Genomic DNA, 14620 nt, shown 5'->3' on the forward strand with positions numbered 1-14620 from the left:
TGAGTCGGGAAGATCCCCTGGAGGAGGAAATGGCAACGCACTCCAGTATTGTTGCCTAGAAAATTCCATGGACAGAGGAGCCTAATGAGCTACAGTCAATGAATCACAAACAGTTGCACACACACACACACACACACACACGTGTTTGCCTCTATATGCCAGTGCTTTTTAAAATATACTTTCCAATATTTTATTATTTCAGCTGATTTAGGACTAAGAAGTATTTTACTGGTAAATTATAATTAGAAAAAAGAATAGAAATTATGGTTGATAAAATAATTGATTCCTTGAAAGAAAAATAATGTTTTTTATATTGTATACCAGCACAATCAATTAGTATATAAATTATTAATAGTAGCACTTTTCATCTATTTTAAAATCTCATTTTATTTCCTAATGCTTTTCAATAGTTACTTTAGAAGAAATGTTTTAAAAATTTAATGGAATTAATTATAGATCTTTTTTTGAGAAATGTGAGCAAAAACATTATTTTGCTTGAAGTTCACTTTTTAATAAAAAATGCTCAAAGTATATTCAGGTTAAAATGTTAAAACACAGAAAAATCAACCTAGTATCATTTCTTATTTTAAAAGAGTTAGAAGTTTATAAGGATTTCTAGTATTGCCACTAATGAGTGATGGACTTTTTGTTTCATAGTTAAACAAAATATTGATTATGGCTGTTGCTTTTAAAATAATTATTCCAGGCAAAGAAACAAAAGTATGTGAGTGCAGGCTTCCCCAAATTTCATATCTTTAAATTATGCACCAGAGAGAAATTGGCTCAATTGTCTCTTGGACCCTAAGCTCTAAGACACCAAGGAAGTTTCCCTTGGCAATATTTACTAAAAACTAGACCATAGAACATGAACATATAGGATGCACTTAAGGATAAAAAATTGTTTTATCTATTTGTCCCCAATTTTCAATCCATCCTGCTGCGGATTTGTGAGAGATTATCCAATGGCAGAAAATCTCCCATTGTCTTAAGCATGGGACTTTACATTAGAAGCTCTGGCCCACACTCGGATTTGACCCAGATAAAAGCAAACAATAGGAGTATAATGCAAGGACGAGGTACTCAAGTGAGCACTCAGTGGCAAAAGAATAGAAGTGAACCTTCTGAATAAAAGAGTAACTTGTCCTTCAATCCTTGTCTTGATGTACATTTCTTATACCTTTGTAAACAAAGTCAACTAAAAATTTTAATGTTCTAGTTTTATAATTAGTTTTGTGCACCCTCATCAACATTTTCTAAAATGTTGTTAACACAACTGTGACCCTGGGGCACATTGATAGGCACTGAATTTGGTGGGAGTTTGGTATATGAATGTGTGTGTGATTTTGTGTATGTGATAGGATAAAGACAGGTGAATGGGAATATATACTAATATAAGTCAATAATTTGAAACCTGGAAAACTAAAAAATAGTCACATCACAATTATATCACTCACGGTGAAGATCGCTCAGTCGTGTCCGATTCTTTGCAAACCCATGGACTGTAGCCTACCAGGCTCCTCTGTCCATGGGATTTTCCAGGCAATAGTACTGGAGTGGATTGCCATTTCCTTCTCCAGGGAACTTCCTGACCCAGGGATTGAACCCAGGTCTCCCACATTGTAGACAGACGCTTAACCGTCTGAGCCACCAGGGAAGTCATATGCATCACAGATGCATACCAACTCTTTGCTTTCCTCTTATTATCAATGTAAAATTACCTTATCAAAGACTGTTGTCAGAGAAAAATGTATTGTACCGATTTTGGAATACCGGGTTCTCAATCTTTTTAATATATGGTAATATGTAGTAAATCTTCTTCTTTCTTAGAAAATAATTTAAAAATTAAACTTTACAATGATTATGCTTTTGTGCCTGTTATTTGGGAAAATATCCCTTGATTAAAAGCTTTATAAGTAAATATTTTCATTAAACATAGTATCACTTACAATCATTTAAAAAATATATTCACTTTATATATGAATATACATATATATATATACACACACACAGAAACACAGAAACACACACACACATATATATGTAACAGTGGGGATGTTAATGAACTAAACGGGAGGAATCCTTTCACTATCTATGTGTATATCAAATGATCATGATGCGTCCTTTACATATCTTACAATTTTTAAAGCATATGTCAATAAAGATGAAAAGTATATCACACATGTGTGGAGTACATGCTTTTTAGGTAATCTCCAATGTCCACATGGGCTTAACACTTCTAGAAATAAATTCTTGTTCTTGGGTGTCCTAGTTCATAGAATGGGGACTAGTGGTTTTAAGGTAATTTTGGTGCATGAACATTTCTTCAATGGAAATTCTCACTTGAGAGCTCAGTGTACTCAACAAATGGAGTGAAGTTGTTCTGCCAGGATTTTTGGGTTTCTCTACAGTTCACCTGCCTCTCTTCCTCATGTACCATGTCTCCTCTCTCCTCCCTTGAGTTTCTCCTTACACATAAGGAAAGAGCACTGAACCAATTACAGTGATTTATAAGAATATTTATCCATGTAGGCAAAATCAGATCAAAGGACTCTTTCTAAAGCATAAATATTTAAATGACTAGATATGTAGTTACAGCTTTAAACATAAAGTTCAAAGAACTTGTATTTCTCTCTTAAATCCTACTTGGAATTGTTTTTTCCTTTTTTTTTTTTTTTTTTTCTTGAAGTACAACTGACCTATACCATGGCAGTTCCAGGTGCACGGGATAGGGATTTGATATTTCCATAATCACAGAACGATCACCATAAGTACAGTTACCATCGGCCACCACACAAAGTTATTACAATATTATTGACTATATTCCCCATGTTGTAGAATTCATCTCTCTGATTCATTTATTTTGTAACTGGTAATCTGTACTGCTTACTACTTGAAATTCTTAAATCAGAATTTTTCTTGACAGTAACTGCAGGATTAGAAATTTATGGAAAAGAATTGTTGTATGTTTTGTTAAGCTAAATGTCATGGTAGAATGCACTGCAGTTAGTTATCTGACCTAGAATGGTGAACTTTGAGTTATTTTCAGTTATTATTCCATTATCCATTTTGTAACTAAGATGGATAGTTAGGGTTTCTAATAACATTGGCTCTTCTCTTTATTCACTTTTCTCCAAGTCTAAATTGTAAGGAGTTATATATTTGTTTTTCCTTAGGTTAAAAATTGGATTCAGGAAGTTTATGTTTTTCATCCTGTTGAAAGCATAATTATGATTATTTATTAACATCATTGACTTATTGACTATTTACCACCAAGTTTTCTTGTTTTGAAACAACTTAATACTGTGCTCGGTGCTTCATAGACATTATCTCATTCAGAACTTTCAATAATCCTGGAAATTAGACATTATTATAATAGGCATTTTTAGATGAGAAACTAAAATTCAGCAGGAAAAATAATTTACCCAAAGTCTCAGAGTGTTTGAAGTGAGAAGCTAAGTTCAAACTCAGACCTCACATCAGAGCTCTGATTCTTATTCATTTATCAAAATGTCTAACAAACATTTTTTTAATCTGCATTTCTCCTAAGAGGATATAAAGGTTGAATAGATTTAATGCACATTTTCCATAAAAGAATAATGAATACTTATTATAACATAAAAATACAAAACAACTGAAAAAGAAACTAAGTCATCCATTTTGATAATGCCTACCTTAAAACACTGTTGCACATTGTTATTTTTTCCTAATCTCATACAATATTTGCATAATTATGAATATATTAGCTCTGTAACTTCATATGCTTCCTTTTTAATTTACATGATAATTTTTCATATTATTATGTCATTAAAAATAATATTAAAAATTCATAATATTTTATTAAAACAGTAAGTATTTAAGAACAGTTAGGCATTTAGGTTATTATAACATGTTCTCTATTATAAATCTGTTATAAATCTGTTCATAATAGAACAGGTTTTATATATCAAAATTGTAAGTATTTTCTAGAAAAATGTATAAAACTGAAGTCAGCATTTCAGGTGCCTTTAAACACAGTTAAGTTTCTTTTTCATAATGCCAATACTTTTCCAAGGCTTCTGCTTCTACAAGTTAACCATTCCAAAAGAAATGCATGAATATGTACATTTTAGTGCATATGATAAGTCTGCATATTATATCATTCCATAAAGCAAAATACTATGTGGAAGGTGCTATAGATGAAAGCTACATCTAATACCACCCACCTCTCCCCCTTTTAAAAATATTAATGAAACAAAGGGGGAAGGAAATGGATCCATACCTTTAAAGACTTAGGGAGAATACAAAGCACTGATGACAGTGAAAGAAAGTACACAATTTTCCCCTCAATCATCTCCTTTGAATGATTTCAAATGATTCATTGATGCCAAATCCATCCCGAAAATAACATATCTATATCAGTACCTGTATCTATATCTGTTATTGGTTCCTAATTTTCCTAATCTCATACAATATTTGCGTAATTGTGAATATATTACCTGTGGAACTTTATATACTTCCTTCTTAATTTACATGAGAATTTTTCATATTATTATGCCATCTTTTAAAAAATCATATTAAAACTTCATAATTTTTTAAAAACAGTATTAGAGAACTCTTACTTATCCACAAATATCTATATTCATCATTTTATCTCTTTACTTCCTGAATTATGTTTTTATTACTCCTTCTCTCTTTATTATTTTCGTGGTTTAGAGAATCCAACAATATCCTTCACTTATCAACATTTACCATAAATTAATAACTTGAATACTTTTATTTCCTTGTACTTTAGTGCAACAGTTGCTGGATATTTACTTCTATATATGTTATACATCTACAAACATTATTATTGCCTTTTTAATTCAGTCAGTATTATCTTTGAAAGTGAAAGTGAACTCGCTTAGTCGTGTCTGACTCTTTGTGACCCCGTGGACTGTAGCCCACCATGCTGCTCTGTCCATGGGATTTTCCAGGCAAGAGTACTGGAGTGGGTTGCCATTTCCTTCTCCAGAGGATCTTCCCCACCCAGGGATGGAACCCAGGTCTCTCGCATTGTAAGCAAAGATGCTTTACCTTCTGAGCCACCAGGGAAATCCTAGTACTGGAAGTCCAGTAATTATCTTTGAGTCCATATAAATAATTATGTATTACCTTTCCTTCCATTTTGTTTTTTTATTTCTATTTCTCTGACCATCCAGCTGGGATTACTTGCTTTCTCATAAAATGAAAATATTTACTATTTTTATTTTTAGTGATGGTAACAATCCCCTCTTTTTTCTAAAGTGTTTTAATTGTTCCATGGCAACTCACTTCAGTATTCTTGCCTAAAGAATCCCATGGACAGAGGACCCTGGTGGGTTACAGTCGCACCAGGGTCACAAAGAGTCAGACATGACTGAAGTGACTAAACAACAATAAATCTGTGCTCTGTATGTATATATATATATATATATATATATATATATGAATGAAAGTGAAAGTGAAGTTGCTCAGTCATGTCCGACTCTTTGCGACCCCTTGGACTGTAGCCTACTAGGCTCCCCCATCTATGGGATTTTCCAGGCAAGAATACTGGAGTGGGTTGCCATTTCCTTCTCCAGGAGATCTTCCCAACCCAGAGATTGAACCCGGGTCTCCCACATTGTAGGCAGATGCTTTATCCTCTGAGCCACCAGGGAAGTCACTATATATGTGTATATATATATATATATATATATATATGTATATACACACACACACTCATGTATATATAGTTATCTTTTGAAACTTTATTGTCTTCTGCATTTTAAAACACAAATATTTTATAGACATGTTAGACAAAATTTGAAGGAGTTCATCAAATATATACATGTATGTATAAATCAGGCAGGACTTCCCTGATGGCTCAGACAGTAAAAAACCTGCCTGCAATGCAGGAAACCTGGGTTTGATTCCTGGGTCAGAAAGATCACCTGGAGAAAGACATGGCAATCCACTCCAATATTCTTGCCTGGAGAATCCCATGGATAGAGGAGCCTGACAGGCTACAGTCCATGGGCTCGCAAAGACACAACTGAGTGACTAACATTTTTACTTTTCATATAAATCACAGAACCCCTTAATTTCAAAACTGAGCAAAGAACTTGAACTTTATTTTCTAGCAAATTGCTAAATTTCTGCATTAAGTGAAATGATATTAAGAAGATTAAATTCTATTGTCAGAGTTATTTTTAAAAAGTATATTTACAATTGACACCTCACTATTTCACAAGGTCACAATTGACTTATTTCACCCCTCTAAAAATATTCAGTGATTGCCTATTTCTGTTTAATAAATTCTATGCTATATTACAATATGGGAAATAATTCAAAATGTGTTTCAAAGATTAGATTTTCCTTTATATCTTCATAAATGATTTGAACAACTGGTAGATATTGAAATTATGATTGTCACTTCAATTATGGGGCAAATAGATTAGATATACATATCCAATAGCAGTCTCAGTTTCCACCCTCTTTTTAATTACCCTATCTTTAGGGCTGGACTAGGCATGAAGTCACAGAGGCCTGAAGGACCATGGTACTTGGGGCCAAGGAGGTAATGGGATGTAATCTTTTAGAATCAAAAACTAAACAGATGATCCAAAGGATGTACCATTATGAATGGTTAGACAGAAGAATAGAAATAATGACAAAAGAAACCAGAGAAATGAAGTTAAAGTTGAAGTTCAGTTTAAGTGATGTATTGAGAACTGGTCAGGCACTGACCTAGCCCTTTCCCAAGAAAAAGAGAAAAAAAAAAAAAAAAAAACACGAAAATAATACTAATGTACTTTCCCAGCTCAGAAAATTGAACACCTCCAGAGTGACTTGCCAGCCCTCAAATTCAACAAATGTTATTTTACCATCATGATTTTTCCAGCTGATCTTGACCTAGAATGCTTTTTCTCTTTCAACTGTGTACAATAGCCATTATTAAAGAGATAGTTTAACTTTCACACTTAACAGATATCTTCCCTATTTCAACTACTCTTCCTAAAAAAGATTCTGTATCTTTCTGTTAACTCAATACTTTGATTTTATTTCTTTTATCATTAAAAGACTTTCTAACCATTATTCTTGAGGTTATACCTATGGTTATATCATTGTAAGCATATTTGGTTTTAAATAATCTGGGATGAATTTGCTACTTTATAAATTTTTCACCTGCCTTTTTGTCTGCTAAGTAATATTCTCTGAATACTGAAGACTATGATTAATATGCCTTTGATTTTATCAGAGAACAATGTCAAATAATATTAATTAAATACACATGCTGAAAATTATAAGAATTTTTCTAGATTTTTTTATAATGTATATTTTCTGAAATATGTGTATATGACTGAAATACACATAAATGACTGAAAAATGTCATTGACCACATTGGGTAAATAAAAATAGTTATAACTATAATTTGTTTGAATGGATTAAATTATAAAATTTTCAAATATTTATTTATTTGGACATTGAAATTCTTTTTTTATTTTATTTTATTTTATTTTTAAACTTTATATAATTGTGTTAGTTTTGCCAAATATCAAAATGAATCCACCACAGGTATACATGTGTTCCCCACCCTAAACCCTCCTCCCTCCTCCCTCCCCATTCCATCCCTCTGGGTCGTCCCAGTGCACCAGCCCCGAGCATCCAGTATCGTGCATCGAACCTGGACTGGCAACTCGTTTCATACATGATATTTTACATGTTTCAATGCCATTCTCCCAAATCTTCCCACCCTATCCCTCTCCCACAGAGTCCAAAAGACTGTTCTATACATCAGTGTCTCTTTTGCTGTCTCGTACACAGGGTTATTGTTACCATCTTTCTAAATTCCATATATATGCATTACTATACTGTATTGGTGTTTTTCTTTCTGACTTACTTCACTCTGTATAATAGGCTCCAGTTTCATCCACCTCATTAGAACTGATTCAAATGTATTCTTTTTAATGGCTGAGTAATACTCCATTGTGTATATGTACCACAGCTTTCTTATCCATTCATCTGCTGATGGACATCTAGGTTGCTTCCATGTCCTGGCTATTATAAACAGTGCTGACATTGAAATTCTTATCTTGCAATAAGAATAAGGCCTTGCAGTATTTCTGCAAAACACTCACATAAAATCAAGACTAAAACTTCAGGCATACATGGTAATTTAAAATGATCCCATCAATTATTTTTAAATGATTTGCTATGCACAGAACATTATCAGAGACACTGTGAGAAATATAAAAGTACTATGCAAATATCCTACTCTCAACAAAACAAATCTAACTGAGGTGGGAATAGGAATTCATGGGTGAAACAACATAAAAATAACACACAAACTTAATTGTTAAGCTTTTCGGTTTGATTCTATAAATAGTGAAAGTGAAGAAGTTCACCATGATATCCATGTGAAACCTTTGCAACTAGATTTAAATAATTTGCAAAAGAAAATAGTAATAACAAAGTTTTGTTTCAGCAATGTCAATGCCACTTTTCACATTTATGTCAGTACTTTCTATTACAAAATTACCACCCTATATACAGATATCAGAAGTTAAACCAAATTTATATTTGTTTTGAAGTTTAAAAAATAAATAAGAACAGTTTTCACCTTATGTACTAAAGGCTCCAACACATTACAGCAGAATTTTAAAAATTTACAATTTCCTAACTGATGAAAAGATTCTTTTTTTCACTGTGATTTATTAAATTGTTCTTTATTCAAAGAGACATAAATGAACATTATTGTCCACAGCAATGTACTTAAAGTTCTGTTCTATATAACAAGTTTGAATGTGAAGAAAAATTCATAAGCATCTCACTCACCCAAAATGAAGTTGATTTCAGGCTGTCCTAACCACTTTGCTTTGTGGTAAACTATAGGTTTATACATACTAAGGAAAACCTCCACAAAATTGAGTAATCTGGGTTAGATTGAATAGAGTACTTGGAAAATACTAAAAAGTAGAGCGGCAGAAGGGAAATATAAATGAAATAAAAATGTATAACACCTATGTACATAACTCAAAATATGGCTCAAAATATTTTCCCTTAACAATAGCCAAGTTTGGTAGAACATGTGACTAACCATTTATTAGAATCACTTAGAGAACTTAAAAATATAAGAATACTGACTTTGCTCAAGTTAACTACATTTATTGTGTGCTTAACATACAGCTACTTTTTCAAAAACTAAGAATTCAATCCTCTTAATATCTTTTTGAAGTAGTTTCTATTTTATACATGAGAAATAAGTCTCAGTAGGATTAAATACTCATATAACTCATAGAAATGAATTTCCATTGTCTTTACTGAAATATCTTCCCTTTCTTTTTTTTATATTATTTTATTTTACTTTACAATATTGTATTGGTTTTGCCATATTTATCTTTAAATTTTGAAGGGATTTAGGCTTGTTTCTATCTGTACCACTATCATTTATGTGACCTCATCAATCTACACTGACTTTAATATCATATACCAGCTGGACAGTCTTATATGTACATTTCTGGAAAAATCACACAAAACTCTATATATATCTCTATGGCCCACTTTGATAAGACAGATGGGTAGCTTTTACAAACCAGCTACTATTCCTTAGTCAAAAATATACTACCAGTCAACCTATCATCTAGGCAATAGAGATAACAAATCAAAAGATCTCTCAGCTCATAGCCCCTATTATGTTTTGATAAAGATGATATATCCATAAGATGAGTGTCTTTCCCACAGTTTCAGGATCCATTTGGTTCACTGACATGGATGTTCTCTATTAAATATCTATTCAAAACATTGTCCATCTTAGTAGTGTGGCTTTAATATTACTTCCCTCAGAGACGTGGTATAATTATATTGAAAGCCAAAGGTATTCAACATATGTTATGCTTTCTGGAATATGGTTTCATGCACTTTGAAGAATCCTAAATCATCTGAAGTACTCTCTTGAAATCAAGTGCTTGAACTATTTCTGAATAGAATTCTCTGGATCATATACAATTCTTTTTTTTAATCTCTTTGATGGTATGTATACATTTCCTAATGAATCCACATTGCCAGGTAAGTTTATTCTTTTGTATTTAGACAAAATCTACTCAAATCACCCTGTTGAAATAATCATGCCTTTTCTATTTATAACCACCCCAATATTTGGTTTTGTATGTCTGCATTCTGCAAATGTCCTTGTCTATCTAGTCAGTGCCATTTTGAAGGTGGAACATAACCTACTTTGCTTGATCTTCTCCCATTAATTTTTTTTTTAAATAAGATAAAATGTGTACCCATGAAGTCTATGTACACAGAACTTCATTGTACTTGGGGAGAAGCTGGAGGAAGGTAAGTTTATATCACAGTAAAACAGCTTAAAATATTCAGAAACTTTCTCTTTATAAAGTCATTTGCCAACCTGTCACAGGAGATTTCTTTCTTGACCATGCCCTCCCACCACTCTAGTCTCCAAAATCCAGTCTTATCCTATGGCTTCCATTTGTTCAAACCAGTTTTCTTCCCTCCTTTCTCCATATCCTCCAACTTGAAATTCATAGTCCTTAGGCTAACTTTTTATTTTACTTTATTTTATTTTACTCTTTCTTTCCAAATAATACCTTCTGAATCTCAAGGTCTAGATTCAAAATGGTTTGTCAAGACATTTTATATAATAAAAAAGACTATCTCTTATCTAAGAATTCTGACACTGGTGAGACAATATATTTTTACCTTGTTAAGATTATTTATTTGAGCTTCTCTCTTAAGTCCTTTGTCAGGGATGACCAATTATTTCCTAACTGTAAGATTTGCTCTTTATATATCATTCAATGGATAGCATACATTTATGTGTGTATATATATATATATATATATATATATATATATATATATATAATGTGTGTGTATGTGTGTGTGTATGCATACATACATACTCAGTCACTCAGTTGTGTCCAACTCCTTGCAACCCGATGGACTATAGCCTGCCAGGCTCCTCTGTCCATAGAATTAAAATGGGTTTCCATACCCTCCTCCAGTGGATCTTACCAACCCAGTGATTGAACTGGGTCTCCTGTATAGAAGAATTCTTTATCCTCTGAGCCACCAGAGAAGCCTCTGTGTGTGTGTGTGTGTGTATATGTGTGTGAATATGAATATATACATGTATATGAATATATGTGTGAACACATATAACTATATTTTGTTTCTTGATTTCCATCTTTAAAAAAAAAACCCTCCCTAATTCAAGCTGACTGTAACTTTTTAGAATAAAAACTATCATTAAACACAGCCAACTATGTTTTATTGCCACACAGGTTATGCTTTATAGATTACACTTGTCCTGATAGCAGGCAAATGCCCAGCAGCATTTGGGATTAACAACCTGTGTTTAGGAAGTCAAGTAAAAATAGATTAAGTGGCAAATTAAAAATGCATTAGTAAAAATTACTGTTATCAGTAACTAAACCTGAGAAATTATAAGAAAATAAAACTAAGGAAATAACAGTGAAGTAGAAATTTTAAAAGTAAAAATTTAAAGTGATTTGAGGATGCTTTTGAGTCTCAATCGGGTAATGGCTGAATAGATATAAAGATTTATTTTGGTGCATAGAACTCCGTTTAATATCAGTCCCAACTTACATAACTCTATGAAAAAGACACTTTGTATGATTTACTTATTTTTTCTATGATTTACTTATATTTCTAATAAATAGAACAGATTTTTATATTGACATGCATAATGAATGAGATAATTGAAAAATCAAGACCAGAACTCATAAAGAAAGCCAAATGTGTTTCTAGTTGAGGTTAATGTTTAATTTGACTCTAAGACTTCTAAGACTCCTGGAGACTAAGACCAAAATAGGAAAAAACCTCTGTTATGTACTTACTGGAGGCTACTGAATATGCCAGTAGTTTTCAAGAGACAAATCTAACAAATTTGCTGCCACCAGTCTCTGAACTTGTTTTCTCATTTACATGATGAACATCATAAAAATACTTCCCAGAAGTTCCCTGGTGGTCCAGTGGTTAGGACTCCATGCTTCCACTTCAGGGAGCACAGGTTTGATCCCTAGTTGAGGAACTAACATTCTTCATGCTGTGCAACATGGCCCCCCAAAAATAAAAAAATCAAAGTAAAATTTTTTTAAGATGAGTGGATATATGTATAACTGATTTACTTTGCTGTACACTTAAACTAACACAACATTGTAAATCAACTATATGCCAATAAGTTTTTTTTTAAAAGCTTATAATAAACTTATTGCAAAAAAAACCCAGAAATTCCCAATCACTTTCAAGACTCTTAGAAATTGTCAATGATACTAATTAAGCCAGTTGGGTTGTGACCTTCTCATGGTAACTCTTTCACCCACCCAACTTACAGATTTGTGTCATACCAGGGAGGAAGAAAAATTTTTCCACCTTTCTAGGTTCTTATGGTTGCTTTAAGAACTAAATTGACATGAAAGCGATCAACAAGAGAAAATCAAAGTTTCAGTTCAGTTCATCAGTTCAGTTCAGTTCAGTCGCTCAGTGGTGTCTGACTCTTTGCGACCCCATGGACTGCAGCACGCCAGTCCCCTGTGTCCGTTACCAACTCCTGGAGTTTACCCAAACTCATGTCCATTGAGTCGGTGATGCCATCCAACCATCTCATCCTCTATTGTCCCCTTCTCCTCCTGCCTTCTATCTTTCCCAGCATCCAGGTCTTTTCAAATGAGTCAGCTCTTTGCATCAAGTGGCCAAAGTATTGGAGATTCAGCTTCAGCATCAGTCTTTCCAATGAACACTCAAGGACTGATTTCCTTTATTAAACAAAGTTTAATAACATGGATACATGGGAGAGACCAATAACACTGAGCAACTCATCAAAATGGGCAAAACTGTCACCTTCAAAACCATCTTCAGCTAAAGACAAGAGAAGTTGAGAGTAATGGTTTGGGACTTCAAAGGGGAGGAAGGCAATTCACATGAAGATGGAAAAGCAAATGTTTCATAGATAAATGTTTTCTGGGCCAAGCACTGACAATAGGACCCAGAGTGGAACCTGATTGCTACTGAGTTTTTTCCACCACACCTCACCCATATTCTTTGTAGATATCTCTGGTGACAGCTCGATTCCAATAACAAGGCCTCTGTCTATTAAATTTATATAGGCAGTTACAGGGAAGGTCAATGTTTCTTCCTGAGGTTTTGGTCCTTGACTTTTCAGTTCCAAATGTCTGCATTCCAAAGAGACATTTCAGGTGGCAAAGTTTACTCTCCTACAGTCCCCAATAACTAGTGTGCATTAAAATTTTTATGCCTGGATCACATATAGCCCATTTGGATATTCATTATTGAGTATGTAAAATTTGGACTGGGAAACAGCAAAAACTGGGGATCACTAGAATTGAGTTATATTTATGGAAGCTGCCTGAAGAGGTCAACAGACATCTTCAAAATTGTTCAGGTCTTTCTTCACTTCTCGGAGTTACTCCATCTCCTTCTTAGAGATTAAATCTGTTAGTGGACCTTAACAAATATAGGAACACCAATTAGTCATAAAGTAAGATTTGGTATAGTGGGGAAAATGATATAAATATAAGCCTTTCTTTTTCTCATTAGTAGTAAATCAAGTAAGGTTCTCAACATATTCAGCAAAGTATTAGCTGATTTAATTTCCTTATAATGTTTTTGAGATATCTCTTCTTTCAGTGTAGTTGAATATGCACTAGAGATTCTAAATAAACAGAGTTTCTAAAGAAAATGTATTTAATTACCAGTGTGTACAGAGCCATAGCAGTTCCATGAACATAATAAATTTGGTAACCATGAGAGAAAATCAGCATTAATGAAGAGTAATATTGAAAATCTTATCAGCTGGAGCATTTAAAACAAAACTATTAAGAGGCTTTCATTTCATTAGGCAACCACAATTGCTCTTAATATCATTTTAGAGCTTTAAAGAAAGGAGTTCTCTCTTTAACCTCAATTTAAATGAAAAGCTATAAATGATCTGGCAGTGTTAATAGTTTTAAACTATAATTTCACTCAGGGGAGTCTATGCTAAGAAATTGAACTCAACTGGGAAAAAAAGATTTATCCTTAATAATATTAATCACAGCATGATTTATTGACTGAAAAAAAGGGGTAAATCTCTAATGTTAAAGGTAGAATGATGTAATAATGCAATAGGTAAATTATGATAACCACAATCTGCCATGAAATGACCTGCCATGAAAGCTTTAAAATTATAGTGTCAAGATATGGAGAAACACTAGTGAAAAAAATATTGAACAAAAAAAGCTATTTATAAATGTTTATAAATAGTTCTACAAGTTTCTAGCAGTTTAAAATTTAATTAGCATAGAAAAATTAAGAGATTTCCTACCAAATTCAGGACCTTGTTTGATCAACGAATTACTGCTATTGATACTGACAGAACTGCCTAAAGTTTCAGTTCTTTTGTTCCATCCTGTGAGTTAACTAGTCTCCTTCAAAAAATTGTTTCAAATCTTAAATTTAAAAGATCAAATTGCAGGAAAAAAAAAAAAAAAAAAAAAAAAACAAAACAAGGCTTAATCCAATGAGTAAAAATTCTAAATCTATGTATATACAGTATAGGCAAGATAACAAATATAGTAAGAAATGGACAAATTCACAGC

Source organism: Bubalus bubalis, chromosome 7, assembly GCF_019923935.1.
Source record: "Bubalus bubalis isolate 160015118507 breed Murrah chromosome 7, NDDB_SH_1, whole genome shotgun sequence".
NCBI classification, from domain to species: Eukaryota; Metazoa; Chordata; class Mammalia; order Artiodactyla; family Bovidae; genus Bubalus; species Bubalus bubalis.